The sequence below is a fragment of the Mus pahari genome, chromosome 20 (genome assembly GCF_900095145.1).
Source record: "Mus pahari chromosome 20, PAHARI_EIJ_v1.1, whole genome shotgun sequence".
Classification (NCBI taxonomy): domain Eukaryota; kingdom Metazoa; phylum Chordata; class Mammalia; order Rodentia; family Muridae; genus Mus; species Mus pahari.
In genome coordinates, this window is record NC_034609.1 from 4143471 (window position 1) to 4152714 (window position 9244).

Here is a 9244-nt window from a genome sequence, read left to right on the forward strand (position 1 = left end):
GCCCTGGCTGTCCTGGAACTCACTCTGTAGACCAGGCTGGCCTTGAACTCAGAAATCTGCCTGCCTCTGCCTCCCAAGTGCTGGAATTAAAGGTGTGCACTACCACACTCGGCTCCCATTTGTCTTTTCTTAAAGGGAACCTTTGTAAGGGACCCAGTGCACTGTGTGTCTCATACCCTGGAACATACTCCGGGGGGATACAAAGAGGCCCCTATCTTCAAATTCTGTGTTACAACTGGTATATCTGGAACAATTAGTCAATAAAGCATCTACTTGGCAGGCCAACAGGTAGGTCTCTGGAAGACTGAAGAGACTTGTATACAGCAAGGGTATAATCTATGCCAAAATCCATACACTTTAGTGTTTCCATGGTGAACTTGGGTTCACAGACACCTGGTGATAAGCTTTTTCATATTATCAGGCACATCCAGTGCATTCCATAAGCGATCACCCCAGGAGGATGTCATTTCTTCGTATAATGAATTCGATTCCACTGCACAGCAGCACAGCCAGATTTGTTTCCTTGAGACAGGGATTCTCTACATAGCCCTCACTATGTAGACCAGGCTGTCCAGGAACTCACAGAGATCTATTTGCCTGTCTTCCAAGTGCTGGGATTGAAGGCATGCACCATCACCCCTGGCCTTAATAAAATTTTAAATAAGAGCCCTCCACTAGAATCATGTTAATTCGACATCTTGTGACTCAGGACTCACTCCAGCTGAGGAAGATCAGAAGTACTCCCCTCTTCTTGTGGCAAGAAGTGAAGGACTATTCAAGCACTGTTAACTGCTGTCAAGGACTGTTCAATGCTGCTAGAAATACTGATACCGAGCTACATTTTCCTTATTGCTTTCTGTGAATGATTGCACCCGGCAGCCCCATGCAGGGGCCTGTCAGTCAGGCAGTGCCATTACTATCAACTGGCTGGAATACCCTCATGGCACCAGGGCTGTTTTGGTTATTTTACAAGCACTCTGAGAACACCCTAGCAGCCTCAGAAGTCATGTTCCAGCCATGACTAACCACTCCAGACAGCCTGGCAGCCTTAGGAAAGTAGAGCAATTTATAAGTCAAGCTCCAGTGAACTTTAAATGACCTCACTCTTCCTGCAACTATTCTTACTCAAGCCAGAGGGGAGCACTTCCCCGGAGGCCGGGAGAAAGCCTGCGATTGGTGTGAGCACAGTCTTTCATTTGCATTAGTTACTGTGTTGTGATTGGTGCAGACACAGTTCCTTCTTTGCATAAAGGGCTGCTGTGCTATGATTGATATAAATATGTTTGTCACACCTGTTCCTGTCTATGTAACTAAACTGCTCACTTTTAGAACATATTTATATAATACTTTTCCTAAACTTTATGAGAAGTTCATATGTGCAGACAATGGATTTCAATTGAACTCACACCGCACGCATCCCCAACCCCTCCCAGACCCACCCTCTCCCAACTGTGTGTTATCTCTTTTTTTTTATTTTTCATACTAGCCCACTGGTTCCAGTTTGTGCTGCCCATATACTCATGGACATGGGGCCATTCTCTGGAGCATAGCTGACCTACCAGGGGACACACCCTTAAGGAAAACTGACTCTCAGAAGTGTCTCAGCTGGGGTGAAGGCTTGTGATTCCCTCCACCCACCATGATGAATATTGGCTGACGTGGTCTTGGGCAGCTCTTGTATAGGCTGTGAGCTCATGAGTGTTGAGATCCTGATCTGTCCAGAAGACAGTGTTTTTGCCAAGACCTCCATAACCCCCGTCTGGCTCTTACAGTCTTTCTGCCGCTTTTCCTTGATTGTTCATGAGCCTTGGGGGAGCCAAGTACGATACAGATGTTCCTCTTGTGGCTGTCAGTTCACCCTTTGAATCATCTGGGAGATACTGTCTTGTACTATCCCCTGGAATAACAATATCAGGCCCAAGAACTGGCTGTCTTTTCCTGGTTTTGCCTTGATTTTTATTGTGAGTACAGCAGGGTGATTTGGTAACAGAAAAGAGGAGACAGAAAAGTGTCAGCAGTGGACGTGGCAGCAGCAAAACCTGGGAGGTGATGGTGGGACCTCTGTCAGAAGCAGCAATGCAGCAAACAGACTTCTTTGTGACAGAGAGTCGCTGGAGTCAGAGACGGTGGAAGCAGAGACAGCAGAGCATGATGACATATAGAAGCCACCAAAGCAGGGACTTGGGGCTAGAGGAGTTCTGGGCAGCTGCCAAACCTGAAAGTTGAGATCTCAATACCAAAGATCCAAAAGAGCCTTAACACTAAGGTTTGAGAACTATGGCACTAGCTGTTGTTAGGAGATGAGGACCCAGTACCCAATACTTTCAAGCGGTATACTTGGCTGGCACTGAATGCTGCGGAAGCAAGGCAAAGCACCACCGTAGTTGCCAAATGCCAGGTCACTGGTAATTAAGCCAAGAACAGTCAGCCTCCAGCCTGGGATGCTTGAGTGATGTCTCTGGCTTGGAGAGCCTCCAGTTCTCAAGCCTTGGGATTATAAGCCCCTGAGTCTGCCACTCGATGCCAGGACTAAAAGGCTGACTCTTCATCTACTGATAAATTCTCTCTGGGTAGAGCAGTTGTTAACACAGGCAGAAACTGAACCACTTCAACCCAGAATCAGATCTAATGGGCATCTGGGTTTCCTTCTTAGCAATCCGCCCCAGTGGTTCAACTAGATCCTGACTGGACACAAGGACTTCACTACAAGCCTGGAATGAGCCTGGACCACCAGGACAACTGACCACGCTGACTCCCTGATGGTAAACAACTCATCAGCCCTCAGTGCCGACTGCCAACAGATTTTAATCAAAAGAGGAAATGTAAACTTGAAGAAGAGCCTGGGTCAGTGAGATGGCTGGGTGGGTAAGGGTGCTTGCTGTCAAGACCCACGACCTGAACTTGATCTCCAGAACCCACATGGTGGAAGGAAGGAAAGCGTTTACTACTCTCACAATTTGTCTTCTGACCTCTATGTACCCTGGCACACACACACTGCTCTACACACTGGATGCATGTATGTATGGATGGATGGATGGATGCATGGATGGGTGGATGGATGCATGGATGCATGGATGCATGGATGGATGGATGGATGATATATGTTAAAAAAAAAGATTAATGTACAGAAAGATGATGCTTAGTGGTTAAAAGTTCTGGCACTCTTGTAGAGAATCCGTGTTAGACTCCCAGCACCCACATAGCAGCCTGAAAATGACCTCTGTGGACACCGGGCATGCACATGGTGCACATACATACATACATGCAGGTAAGACACTCATTCTCAAAAAAATAAAAATAAAATACAGGAACCTAAAACAAGACGTCAAAAAACCTTTAAAGGCAGGCGCTGGTAGCACACTCCTTTAATCCTGTAACTTAGGAGGCAGAGGCAGGCAGATCTCTTGAGTTTGAGGCCAGCCTGGTCTACAGAGTGAGTTTCAGGACAGCCAGGGCTACACAGAGAAAACCTATCTCAAAACAAACAAGTAAACAAATAAACAAAAATGTTTATAACACTTTTAACAAAGAAAAGCGTAACATCCAAAAAGGATCTCCAATGACCAATTAGGACTAAGTTCAGAAAGCACCCTGGGAAATGCCTGCTGACTCGGGGCAGGGGTGCCATGTATTCCGTGTTCCTGGAAGAAGCAGGAAGCACATGCCTGGGAACGTTCCTCTTTCAGTTGCCAAGATAAACAGTCCCAGAGAGTTTCATTTTGTTACCCAGACTGCATAGGCAGTCTGCAGTGGAAACCTGGGTGGGCTCTGTCTTATAAGCTAGCGCCTCCTTTTGTTTCTTTGGCCACATACTTTCTTTTTGTACTGTAGGCTGCCTCTCCATTTTATTAATTAATTAATTCATTCATTCATTCATTCATTTGTTTGTTTGTTTTTAAGATTGAGTCTCACCACATAGCCCTAACTGGTCTGGAACTTTCTAAGTAGATCAGGAAGGCTACAAACTCACAGAGACCTGCCTTCCACTATTTCACGAAGTTCTGGGATTAAAGGCATGAACTACCATGTTGGGTTTCTTTATACATGGCCTGCCCTCCCAGACTGAACTTGCTTCTCATTGATTTTGTTGTTGTTAACAAGAACATAGGAAATTCCTCTTTGGGAGCTTTCTGGAAGATGGCCACATAACCCCTCACTCAAATGCTTTTCAGAGAACCCATGAAGCTCTATAGAGCTTCCTTTGGAAATGAGTCTGTTCCAGAATGGATGGGAGCCCCACAGTCCTTCCTCCTCACACAGTGGGGTTAGCTCAGCTCCATGTAAAAGCTACATATGCCTGTCTCAGGGGCAGTTATGTTCTCTAGCATCCGCAGCTCACACTATAAGATTTGAAACTCTTGTTGCTATTATAACATTCATGGAAAAATAATGGAAGTGTTTACTAAAATTCTCTTAAACAACAGATGCGCCCCATCCCAAGGCTTGGAGGAAAATACTTCGAGTCACAAAGTGGTCATGCTATGACATCCAACTCAGGTGCTGAGGTCACACCCTGCCACTTCCAGCCAGGGTCAGGCTGAGCCTGAGACCTGGACTCCATGCACAAACACCATGCTGGCCCGGTGCACTCCCAAGCAGTCAGAACCTTACTGCCACCATTTGAGACTCCCACCCCGCCTCCTCTGCCTCCCCTTGGCAAACTGGCATTGCTTTGACGACTCAGTCTTGTGAGTTCTCCCTTCTCTCTGAATGTTTCCTAAATCAAGACATAATCCTTGTAGTTCGACAGCAGCATGATGTCTGGTGTGTGTGAGCTGTGGGTTAGAGACTCTGCTCTCAGCTCCTGACAAGCAAGATAATGAAGTCCTGCATCGCTCTTCCCATCGGTAAGTAGGAGAAATTTTGGCACACTCTTCATATGACATCTGTGACTACTAGATGAAAGGTGCCTAGACATCAAGTAACACCATTCTCAGCACTTACTAAATGCTCTACTGCTCTTCTGAAGTGAATTCTATTTTTATGGATCATTATTCCAATAGACTTGAAGGTGATCTGCATAAGATATAGTAGAACCTCAGATAAGCTCGTGTCAGGGTAAGGCTTTTGGGGATAAAACGAGAGATTTCTTTCCTGTCGGACCTGCCTCGTGGTGTGGCTCTGTGGCATCCTGACTTGCTCTGAAGTATAGTTTGAAGTACCAAGAAGAAGTAGCCATGCCGTGCCTACGCCTTCATTGTCATTCTACATTCTGAGCTGCAGTCTTGCTGATAACAAACACTTCTCTCCTTGAGCCCGTCACTCCTAGCCGATGTCTCATCCAGGAATGGTTCAGTTTGGTCTTGAGTTGCTCTTGTTTCTCAGATTTTTTCATCGTCCAGTTCCCTCCCCAGCTAGAAGACTGAATCTGTCATCAGTGTCACTGACACGAGGAATCATATCTTTAGCATCTGCTACGGGACATAGGACCAGATGAGGACAAAGTAGAGAGCAGCAGAAGTGTTTGCACAGTACCCAAAGACCACACTCTCGCCTCTCCATAGTATCAGAATTCAGAAAACGACTCATTTCCTCAGTTTTTACTCAGTGTTTTAAGGTATACCTGGAGACACACAACATAACTTTAACATTCAAAGAAATGTAACTAACTCACTCATTAATATGTGCGTGGCACATGGTGTGGCATATACACATGTATGCATATGCGTGTAGAGCACGGAAGTTGACATTGGATCTATTCTGTGACAGCTTTCCACCTTCCCTGTGAGGCAAGGTCTCTCAATGACCCGGAAGCTCATTGATAATCTGGACTGATCAGAAGAGGCCAGGATGCTATTTTTACCTTGCAGCACTGAGGTCACAATGCTGCAGCCATGCCTGGTTCTTCACATGTGTGCTGGGAATCTGAACTCACGCTCTTGTGAGTATTCAGCACGCACCGTCCCAACCAAACCATTTGCCTGCTACAAATAACTTTCAAAATGAATTCTACGATTGATGGACGAACTAATACCCACCTCTACCCCAATCACCAGGAACGTCAGTCCTGGTCTTTGTAGTGAGATAGGCCGTCTTCAGCTGTTCTTCATTTAATAAATGTGCTGTTGTGAGAACTGCTTCAAAGCTGCAAGTCATGGGTCAGTTGGAAGTGCTCACGGCCTCTAAGGAGCTGCGCCTCCTCCTTCCGGGACTCTGCATTGCAGATTGGATAACAACGCAGGATGTTTGAAAGGGATATGATGAAGACTTTTTAGTCACGGAGAAGAAACCCAAGCAGACCGGGCACAGTGATGCTCGCCTGTAATCCCAGCACTTGGGGAGGCTGTAGTGGGAAGATCCTGAGTTCAAGTTCAGCCTGGGCTACACCATGACACCTGCCTCAAAAAGCAAAAAAAAAAAAAAAAAAAAAAAAAGAATAGAAGCTGACATTTAGCATGACAGATCCTCCAGGTAATAAGAAACGGAGTCCCTGACAACAGAAAGGAAATATANAAGTTCAGCCTGGGCTACACCATGACACCTGCCTCAGCCTCAAAAAAAAAAAAAAAAAAAAAAAAAAAAAAGTCATCTAGTATTTAGTAAATCTGTGACCTTTGATAATAAGAAACGGAGTCCCTGACAACAGAAAGGAAATATAATCATAAATAAATTCATGAGTGAAGAAATGTATCTGTGACACAAATTTCTTATATCCTAGCTTTTTATGCCTAAGGCCAAACGTGGAATGGAAACCTCAACAAACCTCCTTCATCATTAGACTGTGTATTTTGTTGAAGGCCAGACAGAACTGGAGGAGGTAACAAGGCTCCAGTGTGAGGTTGTCAATTTTCCTAGGTAGGAATCAGGTGCGTTCGATCCTGAATTCTGAGGAAGAAACAAAAGTGTCCCCTGTCTCTCTTGTCTTTATTGTCTCTGTTGTTTCTGGGACTTCTAAAATAAGACCTGAGGCACGTACTTAAATCAGAAGTGACTCCCTGTCCCTCAACAACAATCTGTGTGTTTGGCTCCCACTGCTATGCGTGTGTGAATGTCTGAGGTAGAGTATCAGGAATAAAGATTCCTGAGCAGTACTTTGTCCAAGAATCTGTTTCAGTTGTCTAAGGGAGGACAGAGGATCTGTGATCTCAAACACAATGAGATCTAGATACCAATACTAGTAGGTAATAGGTCATTTCTGAGTTCTATTTTAGAATCTGGTTATAGGTGATTGTACATTGAGCTTCTCAAGACAAAGTTAGAAGACCTTCAGGGTTTTGTTTTGTTTTGTTTTGTTTTTAACCAGACTCGGGGACTTGGGTGGTAATACAGAAAAGCTTGGGTAGTGCGGCTGAGGCATTGTATCTCATTTCTGTCTGTGCATTCGGTAAACCAACCTTAAACCAGCGTTTACACTGGTCTCCATTGTGAGCTAAGTCAGAACTAATCTCACAAAGAGCTGGGTATGGGAATTGGTGAAGCCCAGAGGCAGGGATGCACAGAAGTCCTTTGGAAGGAACTGAAGGTTCATGAAGGAAGACAACGAAAGCTATGTCCTAATACAACGTTCTGAAGAAACATCAAAAAACCTGTCGCCCCACTTAGGAATAAAAACTGAAGCATGGTGGGGCTGAGAAGGTGGCTCGGTGGGCAAAGTGCCTACTGCACAAACAGGAGCTGCAGAGTTAAGATCCTCACCATCTGTGCAAAAAGCCGGGTGTGGCAGCGTGTGACTATAATCCTGGGGCTGGAAAGCAGAGACCTGAGGATCTGACCAGGGTTAAACTGGTCTGCAGCCATTTTAGCCAGTGGACGCTCGAGGTCCAGTAAGAGATTGTACCCACTCAGAAAGGTAGAACGTATTGGGGCAGGGATCTGGCACTGACCTCTGGCATCCATATGCTTCACTATAAACACACACACACACACACACACACACACACACACACACACGCACACACGAGAATATACTAGATAAATAAGTAAACACATAAACTAACTAACTTAATTAAATAAAGGTTAAAAATGGAGCCTGTTATTGTTCTGGCATCTGTTCAAGTTGGGGTCATCAGTCTGGAGTGACACTGCTAATAAAGCCAACAAGACAAGAATGGGGGTGGACGGGGTCCTTTTTAGAAGAGTCCAGGAGAAAAGTATGCATGAGACATAGACCAAATATATATATATATATATATATATATATATATATATATATATATATTAGAAAAATGGAAGAACCAGATATTTTTTAAAAGATGTCAAGAAAAAAAAAAAGCTTACATTTTAGCAGAGTAACTTTCAGTCCACATATAAAGAATAGAAGGGCTGGGGCTAGGGAGGTGGCAGAGAAGCTGAGGCCCCTGGCAACTTTTCCAGAGGACGTGGGTTCAATTCCCAGCACCCATATGGCAGCTCACACCATATATAACTCCAGTTCCAGGATACCTGAGCATCTTCTCCTGGCCTCCACTGATCCTGGATTCATGTGGCACACAGGCATAAACACATACAAAACACACATATACATAACCTTTCAAAAATGTAAGGCTAGAAATTCTGACCTCAGTGAGTAGATCACAAGCATCTCCCCTCATCCTGTGTGCCTGAGTGTCTCCTAGGCCATGAAGGAATCATTCGAGAAAGGAGACTTCAGAAATCCCAGAAAGTTTTATTGAAACTTTGTCCCTTCCAGGTCCTCCAGAAGAAGATGGCTATAAACATGGAATTTACAATTCTAGCCACACCCTGAAGGCATGCATTGGTGCTCAGGGAACAGTGCAGCATTTAGCAGGGTCTCCAGGACAGATGGCACTCTACAAGGACAGCAAGAGGTCCCTGCAGAGGGTATTGATTGCCGGGAGGTACCCAATCTTCTACTGCGACCATTGATCAGGCCCACTTGGAACCTTCAGAGAAACATCTTGACAATGATGGTTGTTCCGTGGCCCTTACTGTTCCTTTAAACCCTGAGGGGCAGTGGTTAGAATCACTGCTTGTAGGATGAAAACATTGGGGTGAACCAGGCCATGACTAAGGGCATTAGGAAATAGTCTGAGGAAACGCTCTAGAAAGCCAAGCGTTATACACAGCCAAGTCTGAAAGCACAGTAAGTCTGCATCTACCTGGGGCCACTTTTGCCTTCCCCTTCTGATAATGGGGTGACCCACCACACCCAGACCATCACTATAGAAATTCTAAGAGCACACCAGGAGTCCAGTACATTCCTAGGCTTCCTAGTCCCTTTCTATTCGCACATTGCCACTTCTTTCCAGTCAGTGTCTCGGAATCTAATTGTAAACATTCATCA